Source organism: Chrysemys picta, chromosome 2 (assembly GCF_011386835.1).
Source record: "Chrysemys picta bellii isolate R12L10 chromosome 2, ASM1138683v2, whole genome shotgun sequence".
Taxonomy (NCBI): domain Eukaryota; kingdom Metazoa; phylum Chordata; order Testudines; family Emydidae; genus Chrysemys; species Chrysemys picta.
Genome location: NC_088792.1, coordinates 96,171,369 through 96,194,438, shown reverse-complemented (window position 1 = coordinate 96,194,438; position 23,070 = coordinate 96,171,369). Strand labels below are relative to the sequence as shown.

The following is a 23,070-nucleotide window of genomic DNA, read 5'->3' as shown; positions in this document are numbered from 1 at the left end:
TTGTCCTGAAGAACACAATGGTCTTATGGTTCAGAGTTCTGCTTGTATTTCCTTCTTAGGTGCATAATCTAGGTACCCGAATCTTGCATCTATGTGAAGTCAATGAAAGTTCAGTCTTTGACTTTAAAGGGAATGGGCTCAGACCTTAAGTTTGGCCATTAAGATTAGAAAGAAATCTTCTTGCTTAGTGTTACTTCAGCTCAACTATTGAACCCAAATATGAGAAAAACCCGCTGCTTCGACCGGTTTATACATTCAAGGAATATGTGTCAACACAAACACAAATCACAGTCTGGAACTTGACCCTATGATTAAGTTAAATGGATGTCAACTGAAAATGAATAACCATCTCCACAGCTTTCTATTTGCAAAACCATGGAAAATGTACTGATATAGTTATTATTTGTTTTTGCCTGTGAATAATTAATTCCAGGGTTCACGTACAATTCTCCAGCTGTCGGCATGTTTCACTTCTTCTGCCATAATGACATGCTCAATATACAACATAGCATGCATAAAACATTTTCACTGATGGACCAATTTTCAAACGGTCATCTCAATAGGATGTCCAAATCCCACATAAGGACACTCTAAGCAACACTTGGGTTTGTAAAAGAACAATTACATGTTTAAATACAGAGGAAAGTGTCTCACTGGGGATTCAGATGTCCTATGGGAGACTGGTACTAGTCGTATAAACCAAGCCACAAGTGCTAGGGAACGTTCTGGTGATGAAGAATTGTTGGAGAAACAGACTGGTACAAGAGATTAGACGGTATCTGTCAGAGACATGCTTTCCGGAATGGAACATCTCTGAACCAGATGAAAGCCTAGAACTTGGGAGACCCACATTCAATTTCTTGCTCTGCCACAGACTCGGGCAAGTCACTCAGCTTCTCAGTGCTTCAATCCCCATCTGTAAAATGGGGACAATAGCACTTCCCCTTGTATTGTGAAGATAGACATAAAAGAGTGTGGTACACTACGATGGGTGATCTACAAGAAGGGAAGGGGTGGGGGTTTACTCTGCACCAAGAGGGAAGATACCCAGATGGTGTTAAATTCCTTCAGGCAAAGAGGGAAGAAGCATAAGGGATTGGGTAGGCTGTACTGTACTGTGGGAAGGAGGTGAAGAAAACGATCTTGGAAAAGGTGGCAAAAAGAGGTCAGGGCACGGACCCGTAGGTGCTGGAACTGGGGGTGCGGCAACAGCCCGGGGCTTGATGTGGTTTCCATTATATACAGAGTTTACAGTTTGGTTCAATGGCTTTCAGCGTCCCCACTACACAAATTGTTCCAGCACCCCTGCATGGACCTGAGCCTTATTTGTTTGGTTAGAGCCCAAGACTGGAATCCCCTTCTCCTCCCCAATTCTGAAGAGACACCCAGTTACACAGCCCCCAAACTGTTCTAGGCGGTTGAACAGGAAGTGCCATAGATGAGAAAATGTATGATGATAAATCCTGTTTAGCCTTCATTCTGTTTTTATGTATATTTGAATAAGGTTTATTCAAAACCAAACCAAACAAAACAAAAACCCTTTGTAACAACAAGTACACGATCTATTCTGGTCCTAGATATGTGCCCCAAAAATATGTTCAGGAAGTAAAAGGGATATAGAATTGGGTTTTTTACCATCCTACCTGGAGTAAAAAAAAAAAATCTCTCAAACAGCTGGAATACTGCTGCTAGGAACACTGAGCTAAATTCCGCTGATGTATCACATGAGGCCTTAATCCATTATGCGGTGGGTTAAAAGTATGCATAATGAAGTTTCTTATCAGCATTGAGGATATATTGTTTCATTTTTTAAAATCATTTCCACAGATAGGTGGGAGCAGACTATAGACAACTTGTCTACTTTAGTCAATTATATTTATTCACTTTTACATTTTCTCATCCTCATCTGAGAAGGCAGAGATAGAAAAGTAGGTTATTTATTATGATTCATATTATCGTAGAGCCTAGGAACCCCAGCCCTGGACAAGGATCCCATTGTACTAGGCACTGTGCAAACACAGAAAGAAAAACAATCCCTGCCCCCAAAGAGTTTACAATCTAAGTATAAGACAAAAGACAACACATGGCTACAGACAGCCCGATGGGGGAGTACAAGGCAACAATAAGACAATATTGCTCAGGATGACAGGCAGTGGTCCTCAGCACACTAGAGGAGAGTTTTAAGGAGACATTTGAAGGTGGATAATGAGTTGGTGTTGTGCATGTTTACAGAAGCACATCCCATGTGAGAGGGGTAGCAAAGGAGAAAACACAAAATTGCTTGTTTGAAAATTTAACAAGTGGGTGATGGGGGCTGGCATCATGGAGCTATTGGACGCAAGAGTCAAACTTCTGATACTGAATGAGAGACTCTCAACTCTCGCCTCCAGTCAGTCCATGCAGGGACCATGACACCTGTGGCAGAATATAGAAGACTGATACCGTATTTGGAGCAGCTATACTTTGTAATGTTCTGAGACACATAATACAATAGAATAATGTGCCTGTTTCATTTAGCTTTACCCCAAGGATCAATCCAAATCTTTGTGCCTGCCCTGTAGATAATGGTGTGATAATGGTGGAGAAGTTGGATAAGTAAGTGGGGAGACCATGATAAATGCTGATTCATCAAAACCAAGTTTTCATGGGAAGATTCCAGTGGAATCTTCACTGGGAAGGGGAATAGGTAGAGGTGTGTTTGTCTTTCCCAAAAGGTTGGCCTACTTGCCTGGGATGTGGGAGGTTCAAGTCCATGTTTCAAATCAGGCAGAGCAGGGATTTGAACTGGGGTCTCCCACATTCTCAAGGGAGTACCCTAATCACCAGGCTATTGGGGGGGGCGGGCAGCTTGGTCTTGTTTTTTGTGAAACATTTCAAAAGGTCTCTTGTTTTGTCTTGATGGGAATGGCAACAAATTCCAAAACCTCACTTTGTTTCCACAGGATGGAAAATCTGCTTTCAGACCAGCTTTATAAGGTTCTACCAAATGTGAATAAGAATATCCCAACCTGCCCCAAAATCAGATTTTAAAATAATAGATTTTCCTTTGAATATTTTCAGGAGCTCTTTGCAAGCTGTTGATGGGAGATTCAAACTTTCACAAACTGATTCCTTCTAAACTTTGATGCAAATTGAGGATGGAGGGCTCAAGTTTATCCTAATTATTTGGACAACAGGATAACATCTGACATATTATACCTTGCTCTAATTTTAAAATAACACCCATTAGCCTCTTCCAACTCCGGCTTGAGAGATTTCTGCTATTTCTGAATGCAGACGTTAGCACTCGGGAGCACTTATTGATAGAAATATATTATGAAAGATCCCATTAAAGGACTCTTCAATATTAGTTTCAGTTTTTAAATAGTGATTTAATTTAGAATGCTGAGGCTCTTCAGAGCTGTCACTTCCAGTGTCTGAGTTTCTGCTTCTACTCAAAGCAGCAGCTGTAGCAGCAGGTTCATGGAGAGTTTACTTTAAAATGACAGGCCTAACTTCTCAAGAGTGCCCCAGTGCCTGCTAATGAAATTATCTTGAAGTTCTTATGTGGTGGAGCCCTGTAGTATCTGAGTTGCTTCAATACATTTTCCCAATGTCCCAACCTCTCAGAAAGAAAAGTCTATGGATCTAATTCTGAGCTCTCTCTTACACTAGGGCAAATCAGGAGTTACTTCACTGAAGTCAATGGAACTACATTATTAAAAGAATGCTGTAAAATTAAGAGAGTAAACTGTAATTTCAAAATCAAAAACTGGTACTCTTCTGCAGTACATTTTGTAGTGTTTGGAAATACTTATTACAAAGTGCATTTAAAAAAATATGTGCTGGTGTTGTTAGCACCAGCTTCTTACTCAACAGCAACACGTGCCTACTCCTTGTGGTGGCAACATGTGCATATTCCCTGTGATGGAGTATTTTTTCCAGTAATGTGGTGTCTGAATGAATTTATCAAGAAAAACTGAGCAAGTGTTTTTATTTACATTGAGCAAAATGTCAGTTGTGATAGCATGTACACTCATTTGACTTTTCTTTTCACTCCAAAGTGTTCATCATAGTGTACGCTCATTCCACTGCATGGGTAAACAAAGGTGAAATTCTACTAAGTAAAGCAATGCCTCTTTAACAAATATTAAGATGAATGCAAATAGTTTGATTAATGAAATGAAAAACCAAGACATTTCAGGACACTGAGGCGTAGTATCAAAAACTAGGCCTGTCAACTTTATCATATGATCACTTTATGTAATATCAATAGATGAAGAGAATAAGGACCTGTGGGTTTTTCAACATATTTGTAGAAAAGGGTGAAGGGTGAGGAGACTTCACTTGAATGCAGCATTGAAGGAGTGGGTACATTATAAAGTAACAGCTTGAATGGTTATGCTACAAAAGCCTGCTTGTTTGCTAGGTGGGCTTTTTAAACGCTCACATTTCTGGTCACTACCTAAAACTGAAATTACCGTAGAAACTTCATAGGCCTGATAGCCAATGATGTAACCTTGATCTGGTACATTCACATGCAATTTTGCCAGTAAAGTGCATCTGGCAATAAAATATCCAGCCACTGAAAGGTATTTATTTAAAATAATGAACAATCCTTGCTTTATTAGAGAGAGGGTACCCAACCAAATTGTGGATCTGAACATCCCCAGAGCTTGGGATGAGTTCAGAAATGACTCTCAGTAAGAACTTTGTGGCAGACTCCTATCTGTACTGTCAAGAAGTTTGAATGTGGAACTGAAATTTCTGGCTCAAGGCCAACACTAGTTTATTACAATGATGCCTGCTCTTGTAGCACTGCCATAGCTGAAGGCCATTTGCATTTTATGCCAGGGCTCAGAAATTTTTTGTGACCTTGAAAGCACACTGAAAGACTCACCTATTTTCCCATGGTTTTTTTTTTTTCTGGGGGAAGGATGTAAGAAAGGGTTTGATTAGGGTTGACTGGGTTATGGAACAGATGAATGGGAAGAGTTTGTTTTAGGGTTGGCATGGCCTTTTTATGGAAGTTCTGCTGCTGTCTTCATTATTATTATTACCCACATCCTCATTGCTTTACTAATCAGTATATCTTTAATAATAACTCATACATTTATAGTAACAATATCATTATTCATATATCCTCAAATACCTTAAACAGGTAGGACAAGATTTTTCAAACCTCTGAAGCCTAGGTAGAGGGGTGGCTTCAGAACCTGAGCTCCAGTCCAATCCACAACTTCAAAGCACTGTCTAGTCAGCTGTTTTTAGAGCACTAGCATGAGCCTTGCTAGCCCGGGTGTGTCAACCCAGGCTGGGAGGCTTGCTCATGCTTGTTCCAAAATGCTGTGTAGACATACCTTTGATGTTAGGCTCCCAAATAAAAGTAACCTGATTCGCAGAGGTACTGAGCAGCTGCCACTTCCTTTGAAGTTGTGTGACTTCCATTGACTCTGCTCCCAAATATCTGACTAGAGCATAGATTTATATTTTTAACTTTTTTAATATACGTGGCACTAATACTTTGCAACCGGGCTCCCTGTAAAATCTAAAAATCTCTGATAGAATCTCATAAAGACACTATAGGTTGTCTCAGCTTAGTCCTTGTAAGGCACCTCAGTGTCACAGGGATGAGCTCCAGATAAATTCTTGTAGAAATAATAATAATTAATAATTAATAATAGCAACACTTAGCCTTTATAGAGTTTTTCAATCATACATTTCAAACCTGGGTGCCAAAGCTTACTTCACCTTTTGGCTCCTAAACAAAAGTAGCCTCATTTTCAGAGGTGTTGTGTATATATAGATACACTGACCTCAAGAGAAAATTATTGATCAGCACAATATGTAAATCTAATTAATTAAATAAAATAAATTAAATGTACAAAAAGATACTCTAGTCTGACATTTGGGACCCCTGTACATTTTAAATCCTAGCAAAGTCAGTGGAAGCTATTTTTGTTCTTTTTAAAAAATCCTTTCTTGGATTTTGTATAATGGGATAATTACAACATTTTATGTTTCTAAATGAACAATGGTGTAGACTGTCTAATAAAAAGGTTGTCATACAATTTAAATTTGCACTACTCTTTGAAGATAAACTCTTGCTAGGTAAGAGATTTTCCACCCAAATCTGAAAACAATCTGTCAATATTTGTTATTTTAAAAAATGTCTGAATAAAGATTTACATGATAGGCCTATAACTATACTATATATCTATACTGCTAAAGTCCATCAAGGGAAACATATACATTTTAAAATTGTTTGAATTTGTATTTTCAAGTTACTGTAGACAGCAACAATTCTGTACAGGCAAAACAGACATTTAAACATATGCACATATCTATAAAATATTTATATGTAAATACACATATAGATATATGCAATAGCATAAATGGTAGAGATTGGGTATTGAAATATCTGAAGGCACAGACTTGCTAGGGACCTTTAAAATATCTGGTTTTCACAGATACTTAATCTGCTCATTATATACAATTATTGTGGCTGGGATATTTGCTGTCCAAATCTATGCTGAATTGCCTATCAGGAATAAGTACTGATAGTGGTATTGCTGATGTGACATGACTTGATTCAATGCAAAGCGACACGACCTGAGGTGCTGGGAAGAACACAGCTCTCATGTGCATCCTGGTATCACTTATGCAGCATGGACATTGGAGTATGCCTCAAAAATGACCAAACTATCTTTATAAACAAGGTGTAGAATGTCTAATGTGGTCAAATTGGAACCATAACCCCAAATCCACAACCTGAGTTTATGCTATCAAAAGAGTTGTGTATGTGATATCAACAGCAAAGCAGTTAAACAACAGGCACCATTCCCACAGCTTTTCACCCTATTATAGATATGAATGATGAAGATGTGCATGAACAGAGAAGTGAATGGATGCCATTCCAGCCACGTTGATCTCTGCTTCTTTAGCATAGAAGAGAAAAGAGGAGAAGGGGGATTGGGAAGAGGAATACTATTTGAATCTTGAATCCAGTCCTACAAGGGGAGCTGAGGGTCCTCGGCCCCTCTCAGGACTGACTACGCCTTATGTTTGACAAATAGAAAAGAATGAAACTAGAAAAGAAAGTAAATATATATCTTCAGGCAGCTACATGGTTACTGAAAGAGTAAGGAAGCAGTTAGGAATAGTAGCTGACAGAATGCCTTAAAATGACAACATTGGGCACCTACCGCCAATAATGTAAGTTCCTGGATGTCTAAATTTACTTATTTGTTACAGGCCAAACCTTCATTGGGGTAAACTGGTGTGGTTCCATTTATGTTACTAGAGCTGCATTCTTTACCCCAGTTAAGGATCTGGCCCTTTAAGGTTAACCACTCTCTTCAAAACCAAATTTCATCCTTACATGTGGTATAAACTTACTGTAAACATAAGAAGTCTGACTCTCCCCTGACTTACAGGGGTTTTTACACCAGTGTAATTCCACTGACTACAACGGAATGACTGCTTATTTACACCAGTGTTAGTGAGAGCATTAGGACCAAGGTACGTACCACAATTCTATACTTTTCTGACGTAGTTGACATACATAGTAGGAATATATGCTAAGGGAATCTCCTAAACTTTCTGAAGAGGGTAGAATCACTTGAATTCAACTTACTGCAGTTCCTTGATTCCTAAGCTGGTCTATTTTAGAATGATTTATCAAGCTTCTGAAAGATTCTTTCTACTCAAGAAAAATGGTTACCATAGGGCTCCCTTGTTACCAAAAAATGAATCCTCATCAAAAGGAAATTGCCATCGTCCTCCTGGATAAGAGGCTGGCACTCGAGTCTCAGAAATCTGGCTGTAGCAAGGTGTCACATAAGAGACACAACAAATTAATCCTTTTAATCTAAATCATTTATTTGCCTTTAATTTAAATGTATAAATGGGATGTCTACATGTAAATTTGATCATTTGCAGGCACAAGTGATAATGTGCCAAAAACCATGTGGATGCAAATAGAGGCCACACTGAGAAAATGTCATCCTTTGTGTCTAGATATCTGAGTAAACCTTTCTGAAATGTTTTGCCTTGTAATACAACTCATTATTTAAATGCACACACACTCTCTGCACTATTTCATTGAAGACTGGTTCACAAAGCAGAATATTATGGAGAATCCAGGATTCTTCTCTCCTTTGCACGTGTGTGTGTGTGAGTGAGAGACAGAACTTCCATTTAATTTATATGGACATACCTGTATAAATGAAATCTACAAGAAAATCAGACAATGCCCTGGTTTAAGATTATAAACTGGATGATGTGATGAGATCTTTGCTACTTTTTCCACTCTTGGAATATAACATTTATAATGTAATAATCTCACATAATGGACCTGCTACCATATAAGCCAATGGGAAAACTTCTGTTGACTTCAACAGGAGCAAGATCACACTCTAACACTAGAGCTGTGGGGAATCTGTCCCTTTTATCTGGCTTCAGCTCCAAATTCAGGTTCACCAAAAGTCACATACTTATTTTTGCCAAACCTGGGACAAGATTCAAGCACACTAGGGATAAGTTTTGAGTGCCCCGTAGGCCAATTACTGGTAAAGATAGGGGCCAACCAAAAAGTTCTCATCTGATTCGAAATCCTTACTCCCTCAAAGCTGGAGTGTATTTTGGATTTGATGCAGTTCCTTGTGGAATCTGCAACTCGGTCTCTCTAATTGAATAATTTCTCAGGTTACTCCTGGGGACATTCTGCACACACACACACAAAAGAAAGAAAAAAAATTCTGCACACAATATTTTAAAATTCTGCAAAATTCTGAAAATTTTTATTTGTCAAAATAACACTACATAATCATGCCAGTTACAATTAAGTTGGTAATTTATTTCAAAATACCTGTCAGCAAGTATGTCTGTAACAATACAGATACATAAAAATTCCCCCAGGAGTAGAGAGTTAACGAAACCCCTATGACAACCTAGTTCCTGTTTCTCTGCCCCCTTCCCCCATGCACTGTGCCAAGCCGGGGGGACGGACACCCACAACCCCTGCCCCCTAGAGCCCAGCCACAGTGCCCCCCAGCCAATACACCCCCCCCCCCAGAACCCAGTCATGGGGCCCCCAACCCAGATACCCGCACCCCCTTCCCCCCCCACGAGCCCAGCCATGGGGTCCCCCAACCAATACACCCAAACCCCTCCCCCCTGAACCCAGTCATGGGGCCCCAACCCAGATACCGACCCCCCCACCCCCCGAGCACAGCCGCGGGGTCCCCCGGCCCAGATACCCATACTCTCTCCCCCTGATCCCAACTGTGGGGCCCCCCCTTGCCCAGACACCTGCTCCCTGTCCCCCCAGACCACAGCTGAGCCCAGACACCCACCCTCTTCCACCCCAGACCCCCAGGATCCAGAGGGAGAAACAGCCTGATGCTCAGACCCAGGCTTGCACGGAGTTCCCTGCGCATCACCCGCTCCTTCCCTCAGGATATGCGGGGAACTGCAGCTGCCAGGAACCCTCTAGCTCCCTCCCCCTCCCGCCAGCAGTGCCTTCTATGTGAGAGCTGGGCTCTGCCGGGTCCAGCAGTCTCTAATGGCGGCCAGCAGCACTGTAGCCCATTTCTGTGGGGGGGAAGGAAATTCTGCATGCACAATGCTAATTTCTGCAAAATTCTGCATTGCGCAGTGGTGCAGAATTCCCTCAGGTGCTGAGCTGCTGCCCATAAGACATACCCACAGGAGCAAAATTAAACAAAAACTTTACCTGGTGTAAAAGACATTAAAAGGCCTATCTCCAAATTCTGGTTTTGGGTGGAAAATGTGCAATTTGGTGGGAAACCAGTTGAAACTCAATTTCTGCTGAATTTTGCTTTGAATTTTTGGGTTCATTCAAATCTCAAGATTCAGAACAAAACTTGAGAGGCCACACAAAACAAAACTGACAAAAGGGTTTGCCCGAAGCCCTTTGAATGAAAATCACAGTCTGATTAAACACATATAAGAGCCAAGCTGTGGCTACCACAGAACATGTGACCTGAGTGAAGGCAGGGAGAAAGGCGAGGATGCTGGGAATTCCTTCCCCGAGTAATATTCTGAGGCAGGATGCAGCCATTGTTTAGTTCAGCCAAGGTTGTATAGAGAGGAGTGGGTAGATGACCTTTCTCTGCCTCCTATACATTGGATAATGCCTGGGGAACATCTGCTCCTCGTTTTCCAAAGATGGAGCAATGAAGGCCTATAAGCATGTTCTCCCCCAATATCAACAAAGGCATTACATGATTGCCTCTGCCGTATACAGGTATAATGCCTCCAGCCACGGCCTCTCAGATGCAGCAACATCCTGTTGCCTCCACCTCTTGAAGCTTTAGTTTGGCTCTAACTATAATACAGGGTGTTCACATATTGGAGAGTATATTAAGATGCCCTGAACAGACAGAGGATTAATTATAACACAGAAAATCCACATCTTCTGCACACATACATGGATGGATATGTTTCAGAGTAGCAGCCGTGTTAGTCTGTATCCGCAAAAAGAACAGGAGTACTTGTGGCACCTTAGAGACTAACAAATTTATTAGAGCATAAGCTTTCATGGACTACAGCCGAAGAAGTGGGCTGTAGTCCATGAAAGCTTATGCTGTAATAAATTTGTTAGTCTCTAAGGTGCCACAAGTACTCCTGTTCTTTTTATGGATGGATATGTGATCCTCATCAACAGCAATCTCAGTACATAAAGGTACATGTAAAATAATACTGAGTGTATATCTATCATGACAATGACCTTCCCCACCACAATTTTCTACAGAAGACATGCCGAAGGGTTAATGCTGTAATGGAGCCACGTACAAAATGTTTCTGCAGAGAACCCTCCTTCTCAGTCACTTCCATCTGATGTGGTGTCAGCAAGCAACCTGCTACCAAAATGAGCTGTAAGTCCTGACACAGATGCAGCACAGTCAGAGATCTATTAGGCATGCTGGACAGGGCTGTGGCTGGCTCAGTTTCATCCCTTAATAGTAAGGTAATTCCAGGTGGAGTTTTGTTAATGTTCTTTTGAGAGGTACACAGAACACAGTTTACCAGCTATTCTAATTCTATCTGTGTTCCTAGAAGCTTAATATTTTTTGCCCAACCGTATCTATATCCCATATCTCCCCTAAGAGCTGCATTCTTTTTTTCATTCACTGTTTTATCCCTGGGCTTTTTCTCCATTTTATTCCTTTACTCTGATCTCCTTTCTCTCATCTACTTTCCTGCAGTCTTGGACCTGATGACAAATTAAGTTTGCCATCTAGGTGTTCAGTAAATACAGCATTAAATCTGTGTTCATAAGGATGTGGTGTTGCCATATTAATTCCTAATTAATTTAAAAGCTGTATATGTATACATTTTACATTTGCAAAATTAAAATGTCATCTAATGATTTGGTCACATGTACAGGATGAAATTTGACAATAGCAAATGGAAATACTGTTCAAGGTACACAGAGCAACCGTTTGTTGCAATCTAGGACTTTGCTACAGTATTAACACTGTGCTACATGCACAACTTCACGACAACAAAGCAGATAAAACTGAGATCCACTCACTCCAAAAGCACAGTCCCCTACCATTTGAGGTAAAGAACAACTGCTATTAGCAGTACAAAAATATGACATACAAGGATGAGTTGTAGAAAATTTGTCATACAATCCCTACTCCAAGGATCTTACAATCTAAGGCCACTGTCCTGCAAAGACTCTTAAAGTTAATCATGTGCATAAGTCTTTGCAGGATCATATCCTAAATATGAGGCTTGTTCTAGCATTATTTTCTGATTGTGTTTAGCTGACAGTCAAACAGACTGGATACATTTAAAATCTAATGATTTCATGCCAGAAGTAAATTATTTTTTGTGATCTTAAGGCAGTCACATGGGGTATAAGTCATGGCAAATTATGGGCCCTTGTCTCTCTCTGTCTTCTACGATGTCGAACACAATGTCTGCACTTCAGAAATAATATGTAAGTTATTCTGTATTTGTTAATGGCTGACAGCACAGATGGATGAAATTATAATGATAATTTATAATAATTTCAGCTGTGTGCTCTACCAGAGAAGATCTACTCACAGACATTCATGCAACAAATTCTGCTACATGTGCAAAATTACCTACCATCTTTTTCTGCAGCAGCTCAGCTAACAACCTGAAAAGCTGTAACTTTTTCATTAAATCCCACATTATTGCCTTATTGTATATAGACTCTTGTTCTTCCATAAGGCACTGTCAGTAGATAGATAGATGAATTTCTTCATGTTCTAAGTATTTTCTACTTTTATCTATTGACCAGATTCACAAAATATTTATGGTCCCTTCAGGCACTCTCTGTGCGTTACAAAACAAAGGATTTTTGTGCTAAAAATAATATAAGTTCCAAGCTTCTAAGGCCTGATTCTGATTTCCCTCACACTGGAGTAAATCTGGAGTAATTCCAATGAAGTCAGCAGAGTTACTCTAGCTTTAAACAGGTATAAATGGGATCAGAATCAGGCCCCTGGACTTCCTATACATACTACAGATTTTATATAATAGGATGGCATTTTCATTTAAAATTCTGGAATCAGCTGATTACACTGATGTTTTACTTGAATCAAGTTTTCCCAATGTAAAACCAGCCTCTTTTCACACTTATGTCAGTGTAAATTAGAAATAATTCCAATGAAGTCAAAAAAGATATGCCATTATATAACCAGTGAGAGACGTGAATCAAGCCCATTGGGTGAGATACTCCTCCTTGTTCTGGTCCCTTTTATGCTGGGTAAAAGAGCTGGAGCAGCATAAAGGGGTTCTAAAAGCCCCATTTCCAGTTGGGGAATGATTCCCTTTGGGCAGGCACTGCAGAAGAGGGCCAAAAGGCTGTCCACTGTGGACCCCTTTGCAAGCACTGGTGTGAGGGGAATGCCAGAGGTGGGGCTGGGACAGGAGGGCCATGAATCATAGAATATCAGGGCCGGAAGGGACCTCAGGAGGTCATCTAGTCTAACCTGCTACTCAAATCAGGACCAATCCCCAGACAGATTTTTGCCCCAGATCCCTAAATGGTCCTCTCAAGGATTAAACTCACAACCCTGGGTTTAGCAGGCCAATGTGCAAACCACTGAGCTATCCTTCCCCCTTGGATAGACATTCCAGGTAGCCTGGGGAAGCTGCTATAACTTACGAGTCGGATACGAGGGTAAGTCAGTGGGGAATCTCACTACATGTATCAGCAGGGGGTCACTGTCACATGGACCACAAAAATACTTCTCCCTAATTTACAGTCCATGTGTACTTCTGCATATTTCTGCATCCTTGTGGATATTTTTTGGCTTGATTCGAATAGTATCCTACAGACTAGTCCTTAAAAAGAATCATGCACAAGCAGATTCTAGTCCTTTAAGAAAGAAAATATTTGAGAGGCATTATACCTATAAATATCACAAATAGTTATTATCTCCTTATGGATTTCACTCTTAGAAACCTGGACATAGAAGAACTCGGGCCACTGCAATTATGCTTCCAAGAGCTAAATAAAGGCAGGCTTTGGCAGAAAAAGACATTACTTATATTTACACAACTGTAAAAATGCTTCCCTTAGAATATAGTACATGCACCCATTTCCACTCTCCAAACTGAGAGCAGAACACGGTCCTGGAAAAACCTCAAGGTAATGTTTTGAAAATAAGGCAAATGACTCCTATTGTGAGCATATAATGCCCTTTCCAAATCCCATTGGCCATGATTTTATCTCAAACTATTTCAGTGCTTAACTCTAGTTTTCTGCAGAAGGGAAGGGGCCAAATTCAGATGTAGTGTTAACAAACACAACTCAGTTGACTTCAAAGGAGCTGTACCCATTTTTACCAGGCTCAAACTTCAGCCAATAACTGCAGGGAAGATCCCTGGAATTGGGCTAAACAATCACTTATTGGATGGGTTTGGCACTGCAAGACTGCGGTAGAATTAGCTATATTTTGATTGAACAGAAAATGCAGGTACAGTCTTTTCCCATTTAATTATCTTCCCTTTCCCAACACTGATTAGCAAAGTCTACTATCTTCCTGATTAATATGTAGATGCAATTTATATGCTGTTCAAAGAACAGAAACCGAGGCCACAAATAAAGAAGAGGCAGGTGACATACACAACCCCACTAACTTTACATTCTCAACCACATAAGGCCACATTGCCCATCAGCCAACCCATAACAAGATGCTTGAGGACCTAAGTTCTAGAAGAACTGGCAGATCTATATACATGGTGTATTACCGGGAAACCAATGATTTAATGTTTTCTTATATAGCATCCATCTTTAGAAAAGTAAAAGTTACATTATAAGCTAATACAAAAGTTGTTTCTCTTGCATGACTCTAAGAACCATGTTTTCTGCTGAGCCCACCTTGCACTGGCATAATTTTACCATTAACAGACCAGACACTTGTCATGAGATAAATCAGCTGTTCAACTTGCCACTGAATCTTTCTACCCACACTGAATCCTTTCACTTCTTCTGGCTCTTTGTTTATTGCAATGCTTCCGGTAAATGTCAGACAATACCTTGATTTTACCAACCTAGATGTTTATAATGAATTATCCTTACTCATACTACGCTGATTTAAGCTGTAGAACTATTGTTGTACCTCATCATGCAGAAAAGACCACACACTTTATAAATGAGCCTCATCACACAGCTGTTACAAGTAACAGAAAGTCAGAAAAAAATTCAAATAACCCACAACAGCCGAACTGCAGAGTGTCACAAAACTATTTATAACTGGCACTAACTGGCACTCAGGTTTGTAGCCACAGCAGAGAGCTGGGATTGAATGATTATAGAGACTGAGGCATCCTCCCTCACAATGGTTTCTCCAGAAAAGGGTAGTGCTGACTTAGCAGGGGAAGGGGACTCTACCACTTTCCCTACTGTCTCTGTTCTGTGGATAGAGGACTTCATTCTCCACTGGGTTGATTCTGTCTCCCACCAGTTATAGTGCAGAGTAACTTCACTGATTTCAACGGAAGCATGGTGCCCCCACTCTGTAGATTAGCAGCAGTGCTGTAGGGGCTGGCCTTGCTGCCAGAGCCCTGGGGATGGGCACGCAGAAGAAGCTGACCATCTCTTCAAACCACAGCCATCCCACGGCCCTGGTTGGCAGGAGAGCTGGCAATAAAATCCTGCCCTTACTTCCCCCTGCCAACTATCCTGCAGCGGGAAGATGGATTGCCATTGGAGAAGGGACTGTGCAGGCTGCAGGAGATGGCATGTAGGAGATGAACTAAGGGCTGGGGGACAGGCCCAGCAAGCAACTGAGCATGGGATACTTGTAATCTGGCATCACATGTAAGAATTGACCAGAGCCCAAGGGGAAGGAGGTGCCTGAATCAGGGACCGAGGAGCTGAGACGGGAGAGGAAGTTGAAACTGTTTGATGGATGAAGGTAAAGTTCCTTTCTGGCCTGTGGGATTTATGCCCTACTCCTTTTATTGGGCTCTGAAATAAGACTGATGTTCAATACATGCTAATAAAGGTGCTGGGATATATTTGTGTAAAGTGAGGACATAGACATAAAGAGCCATGCTTTAAGGAGCAACTAGAGAACAACTCCCTAACCAGGAGGTTTCTACCTTATTAAGCTCCCCGCTGCAACACATCTCGGTCATCTCTGGCAACTGGGGACCAGAAATTCTACAACCACTTCACAATCTGTGTGTTGGAGAGTTTTCTGCCTCATCGAAGGTTGTAAGAGCTTGGAACAACCTAGTACAGAGGTCCTCTACCGCAGCAGTGATTCCTGGCTTACATCAATGTCAGTGAGATAAGAGTCAGGCCCCATGATTTTACATCCAGCAACTTAAAAATATGAATAAGTAGATAAACAAATGAATAAACAATATAATAGAATACCCGCAAAATAATACAAAGGGGGGAAAGCCGTGGTTCCTTCACCTGGGGAAAATGTAAGCAACCTTATATCAAAAATATCTTGGAAGCAGAACTACAAAAAGTAATGGCAGCAAAAGGACAACAAACAGAAAATATTATAAATAAATAATTCTCATTGGGACCAGTCCCTGTATGGAGCTGATTTTAATAGGAATTGAGGGTGTTCAACATCTCCAGAAGTTGCTCAGTATCTTGTAGGATTGAGCCCTGAAAGGGCAAGAATATATATATATGTGAAAGAACGGCACAAGGGCAAATAAAAATCCTTCTGTGCTCACAAAGCGTATTAGATGCAGGTTGCTCTATAAATTTTAACTAAAGAATAACAGCCTAATATAGGCCACTACCTAATATAGCAGATCTGATATATCAAAGAAAACACAAAAAACGTATTGTATGTACATTTTGGGAAAGTTCCCATTATCCAAGCGGAACACAAGTAAAAAATATTATATAGAGATTAATCTTACCAAAGAGAAAGAAAATTACAGGACTTGAATTATACTTACAAACGCAAACACCACTGAGCAAATAAAAGAAATAACTAATTTTAACACATCAACATTTGGTGGGAAAGGGAGGGAAGAACATAAAGAAAGAGGCAGCATCACAGGAATGACTATAGGAATAATTATTTTAAATCAGACTCTCAATATACAACATCATAAAAACACTAAATCCTGGGTTAGGGATAGAAGAGAGAAAAATATGGATACATCAAAACAGTCATGTATTTCTGACATTTGTCTGAATATCATGCAGCCTATACACCTATCCTGCTGTGTGAAGGATCTAGGGGAAAAGATGATAGGCATATATAAGTCAACTGTGTAAGAGATGAGCCTTTAATCTATATGCAGGGATCTTAAAAGCATTCAGAATAAATTGACACACTTTTTTGCTAGTGTTATTTTTAGTTTTACAAAATAGCGGGATAATTATTCTAGGCTATTTTACATTAGAAAAGAAGAAAAGCGTGTGGTAATGCATCGCTAAAATCTACATCCTGTTTAAAAATAGCCTTTAAAATAAATACAATGTGCCTGTGTCACTGTTACCAAGATAGCTGCTAAGGTTGGTCGGAAATTTTTTGACTCAACCTTTTTTGTCAGAAAATGCAGATTCATCAAAACCATTTGTGGGACAAGATCGGTTTTGATGTATTTTGCATTTCATAAAAATTTTGAAGGAACAGTTTTGTAGTTGTTGCACTGTTTTGTTTCGACAATTTTCAAAACTGGGATGAAATATTATTTATTTTGAAATCTGAATTAATTTATAGTAAAAAAAAAGTCAAAAAAATTTAAAGGGCGGAATAAAAAGTTTCAAAATAATTGAAACTAAACATTTTGATTGATCCAGTCCAAAAATTATTTTGCATTTTTGGTTCACAAACATTTTTGAGACTTCAACTTTTATGCTGATTAGGGCTGGAAAAAGTGTTCAAAATCTTGGAAATGCTCATGGAATAGGAAATCCTTCTTCCTTCCCAGCCCACCTGTCCCGTTTCTAGTCTCTCTGAATGCATCCCCTCGTGTTTTAGGTCTTGTGCCTTTACCTATCTTGAGGTGGAATTTTGCAATTCTCCCACACTTGGTACTGTGCATATCAACTGTGATTACCCAGCAAGTCCAACTGAGTTTGGACACCTGCAGTTCTTCCCTTCAGGAGTCTGTGACCAGAGATATACAGTGATCAGACAGCCTTCTGGAAACCAAAGTACTCTTTATTTTGCAGTAGGAGCACAGCGTTTAGAGAAAAAGGATTTTAAAACAATAAAGTCTACACACGTCTATCTTCCCTAAAGCTCTATCATCCCCTGGATGGTAACCTGGGCAGACCTAACTTCACCAGATACCCTCTGTGGGTCCCTGCGTCTCAGTCTGGTTCCCCTGAACAACTACAGTCCTCTCTTGAGAGAGGGTCCCTTTTAATTCTCCCAGAGTTCTTTAGATCTTCTGTGTTCCTGGGCTTTTGCCCATCTGGTCTAAGCCAGGCCTGTAGGCTCAGCAGGAGATTGAGCCAATAGTTCTCGTATTGTCCCTTAATGATTCTCATCCAGCAAACATACAGTATTAATAAATTATTACAGAGCAGTTCCAGATCCATCACAACCCCCTTTTCAAATATGGGGGCCTTAAAAGGATGTTCAATTTCCTCCCTGGGACGCTCACATCAACATTTAGGACCATAAAACAGACAAGTAGGTGCCTGATCCAAAGCCTATGTCAATGTGAGTCTGTCCAAGGACTTAGATGGGATTTTAATCGGGCCCTAAATGTCTAAGACCTCAATTCAGGAAAGCTCTTAACCATACATTTAACTTTAATGATGTGCTTAAATCCCATTACTTCGGTGGGACTACTGCCCTTCCTTTAAGCATCCTATTAAGGCACGCCCATTTGAAATCTTAATTCAAAACAATCTGTAATTAAAAAATAATTCTTCAAAAGACTAACCTCTGCCATTGTTCATTGATATCACTGGTATTTTGTAGTAGTGTCGTTCTGTAAAACTATCATATTGTCCAATATCACAACTGGAAAGAGATTCAGTAAATCCAGACCCCATGTCTTTCCAGTAAAGCTCTACTTATGCTTATAAAAGAGTAAAGAAAAGATTTAATATCCTAGAAGGAACAGCTGAATTTAAACCTATTATGGCCACTATTACTAACAATAGGACTAATATTTATATATCTGCTCATCACCAACTTTTAAAGAAGGGGTCAATAGTCTCCCTCTCTGGGAGTTCATAAAATGTTCAAAAGCAAAGCAACAAAATTACACCGAGTAAATCAGCCAGATGCAGATGAAATCGCATTCCATTTCAGAGAAAACACAAAACAATCCTACAATCTTCTGAATGTCTCTTTAATGCAGATATCTTTCAAGAACTTTGCAAACTAGCATTCAAACAGTAATAGCTCAAAGAACACTGTAAACAGCTTATTTCGGGTAGAAATCACATCACATCTAAAATAGGGTTCATGTGCTGATCAGCAAGCAAATAGGTGAATCAACCGGGTAACACTATGGATGTTTTCCTCTCTGGTTCCTGCTTTTCTTAGAGCATTAAGGTCTGGAAACTCAATTTGTTTTACTATTACATTACCTATATAGCGTGGTCTCTAGTTAGTTGGCCCACCATTGTGCCAAGCCTTAGCCCTTGAAAAAACATCCATTTGATATCTAGGAGTTATCAGCCAAAAAAGAAAGCAAAATCTATCTTGAATTAATAAAAGTTCTTCCCCCCTCACCCCCCCATCATTACTTTCTGGAAAATTGATCCAAACACTGTATATTATAAACAGAACTTGTTTTAGTGTTAGGCAGTGAGGAATCCATTAATCAAACTGAAAGGTAAAGAAATTGGCTTTTTACTTTTGTAACGTTTTAATATAGGACCTGTTATTAAGAAACATAGTTTAAGTCACTTCTTAAAGAGATTGGTCCTTCTTTAGGGACTGGGACTCAGGAGATCTAGGTTCAACTCTAAAGTCTCCCCAAGACTTCCTGTGTGACCTTGGGAATGTCAATCTGTCTGTGACTTAGGGCTTGTCTAAATGCGTGGCAAAGCATGCCAAAGGGGTGTGATTCTTGAAGTACCCTAGTGTGTTGCACTCTAGCTACTCTGCATAGACCCTGCTGGCGTGCTCTAGAAGGTAGTCATGTAGACTATGTTAATGCGAACTAGGTACCTTTTAGAGTGCGCCAAAAGGGTCTACACGGGGAAGTTCAAGCGCAACATGATAGTGTGTTTTACAACAGATTGTAAAGTGGCAATAATATACTTCTTTCCTCTCTCTTGCCTATTTAGAGTTTAAGCTCTTTGGGGAAAGGACAAGCTCAGATTTTGTGCTTGTTTAGGGTTTATCACAATGGACCTTGATATTGGTTGGGGCTTCTAGGTGCTACTGTAAACAAACACATCATCATCATCATCATCATCACCTTTTTTTTGTGGAAGTGAATGAAGGTTATGAAACCAGTAGGATGGCTGAGCATGGAGACGCGTTACTGACATTCCAAAAAGCTGAAGCAAGCTGAGGGGAGTGAGTGCAGCATGCTGTTGGGCTGGCAGAGGTGCTGCGCCAAGATACAGACTAAGGCAACAAGGCGTTGGCTGTACAAAGTATTCCATGGGAACTTTTGGAAACATTTCTGTTCATGGCTGGTCATTCAGGCTCCTTTATCTTCTTCTAAGTGCCTCTCTTAAGCACACTCAAGTTGGCAGAGCCAGGCAAACAGTTCATGATAAATACATTTATTCCATGCATTTTACCTTTTCTCTTCATGAATTGTCTTTGAACAGATCATGAATTCCTTGAAGTTACTAGCTATACATAAGCAACTGCCCAATAATTCCAGAAATTAATCCTTGGTCTGTAGATTGCTAACTAGCAGGCCATTGCTAAAAGTTGAGATCCAAAATTGTAGCTGTTTCAATTGGACAGCTAAGTCACATATTTTGCTGTCCTCTGATTGGAAGGGTTTAGAATCAGGTTTCCATTGTCAATACTCATGAATTAGAAATTTGCCTTCCTCAAATACCATGCAGCATTTCCTTTAAATCCACTGCATTGAAGATCATTCCTGTGAGTGTGCTACCTAGGCACTCAGGAGACCTGTTTTAAATTCCCTGCGCTGCCAGACGCTCTGTGTCTTTGGGCAAGTCACTTAGTTTTTCTGTACCTCAGGTCCCATTTGTGCTCCCAACAGGTGTGTTGGGAGCATAAATACATTGAAGATTGTGAGGCACTCAAAGACTATGTTGATGGGGCCATATAAGTACCTAAAATAGTTAGATACTAAGCTCATTTACTAGAATATTTGAAGCAAGTCAGAAAAAAAGGGGGAGGGGACTCATTCAAAGGGAAATGATTTAAAAACTCAAACTCAAACACATATTCTTGGATATGTTTGCGCAGCTCTGCAGCGATGACATTACTTCTGGCTAGCACTAGAAGCAAGAGAAGTAGTCACACTGTACGTGACTGGCATTCAGTTATTGACCCTGAAGCACCGAGGGGTGGGCCATATCTTATCTCTGCTCCCCATCACGACCACTTTCTTCTGACTAACCAGTGCTCACTTCACTGCAAGCCGCGAGGTGCTGAAGGTTATGCCGAGATTTCCTGTACAGCTGTTGAGCATAAGTAGAGTGGGGAGCACACTCCACACTGCTTTCAGCAGCACTCAGTTCTTTCTTGTAGGACTGAGCCATAAATGAGTCCTGCTTCACATGCTTATATATCATTCTCAGCTTTCATAGGGTGCTACTACATTCCGTAAAGCACAAAGAAATTGGTTGAAATCTAGACAGCCTGAATAGTTGGCTTTTATGTGGCTGGAGTACAGGAGAAATGAAATCCACCCTCTCCATTGCAACGGAGGGGCTGAAATAACATCTGCAGCTGCTTTGTGACAGTCGCACAGGGTGCTGGGGTCCACTGGATACATATAAACATGGATACAATGTTTCTTCCCCTGCTGCAGCCCAGTCCCATTACCTATTTTCCATGGTGTGAAGGGGGAATGCAGGCACCCGTGGTGACCTCTCTACCTGTGGTCCCTCAATGTGGAGCTTAAGTGGTGCTGAGGGCCTTGGGCTAGTTTTTTGCACCACGGGGAAATTTCACCCTTTCTTAATAAGCCAAGTTAAATCTTGCTCCTGTGCTTTTAGGTTTATTAACTGATAACAGATTTTTAATCAACATAAAGATCAAGTTTTTTGGAAAGCACTTTATTCTTACTTGGTAATGTTTTTAACATGGTGATTCATCACTGCTACCAAGGAAAGAAAACAACCAGTGCACAGTATTTGTACCAAGTCCCAAAGCATTTGAGCTGGATAGACTGCTGGCATTTTTAAAGACAGAGTATCTACTGTCTTGTACGTCAAAAGTAATACAATGTATACCTTTCCACTTTAATCACACAAATTCGAGCTGCTGAGGATAGCACAGAACTATTCAGCACCTCTCAAGTAACGACTGGCCAACACCATGGGCTAATTAGCCAGTTTTGCTGTCCTGCAATCAGGGCAATATTTCCAGGATCAGATCCTCTTTTACTGCGCCAGTGATTTTTTTTTTTAATACCACCATGATCATATAGTTCTGCACATGGAACTTTGCTGATTCACACTAGCTGGGCCACTGTTTTTCCTCTGTAAAATTTTGAGGGGAGAATAGAGACTATAGAGGAGCCCAAGCCACATAGTTTCAGTTCAGATCCTTGATACAAACTTTCCCAAAGTTCAGTGGCATTGAGATCTGTGTGAGAGTTGATTTCCACCTCACACCACTTTGACACTGATTTATCTCCTTTCTGTGGAGTTATTCCTGATTTCCACTTCTGTTAAATCAAAATTAGGCCTCTGGGTTTTGGTTTAGGTCTGTCTCTAATAAAGACTGAAATAATACTGCAAATACAAAAAGGAAAATATTATTAGGTGTATTTTGCAATCAATTTTGCAATGAATATTGACAAATATTGAACATATTGAGCAGTGCTCCCTTGGCCAGTTTGATCCATTGACCAGTTTTGGTGATGTAACTGATGTCCTTATAAGGGATGATTATGGATGGAAATATTAATTAAAACAGGTGTAGGGAATCATGAACAAAACAGAATACTACACAAGGAAAAATGTTGTTTCTCATATTTATTCCCTTTAGGAAGTTGTAGGTGTTGTATCCTTGGGGGCAGCAGTTTTAGGAAGACATCACTTGAGACACAGAGAGCTGTAACCCTTAAAAGCAGCCATTTATTGACATATACTGAACTAACCAAACCAGCCAAAACTGGCTGGGCTATCCCCTAATAATCTAGCTCAGTAGCCATAGCAACAACAAGGTTCTATTACCATGACAATCAAATACACAACATATTCCTCCCCCCTTAATAAGAACATCCCCTAAATAAAACAAACACTAAACTAGAGAAGGAGGGTAGACTGCCTCCATTCCTGGCTAAACCCCAGGGATTATTTTGCCCCCTAACTGTGGGTTCGCCCTAGCTAAAGATCCAGCCATTGAGGAGGCCTTCTGTCTCTAGGTGGATTATGGCTGACTTCTGGTGGTGTTGCACCCAAAAGTGTCTTGGGTGCAGGCCTGATAATGAGCTCAGAGTTCGTAGCGCGAATGTATGGGG

General features: G+C 40.4%; 1 protein-coding gene across 2 annotated transcripts in view; it reads right to left on the bottom strand.

The window, feature by feature from the left end:
- Positions 1–23,070, bottom strand: part of POU6F2 (POU class 6 homeobox 2) — a 382,704-nt gene that overhangs the window by 64,099 nt on the left and 295,535 nt on the right. The gene's annotated exons all lie outside the window — the stretch shown is intronic.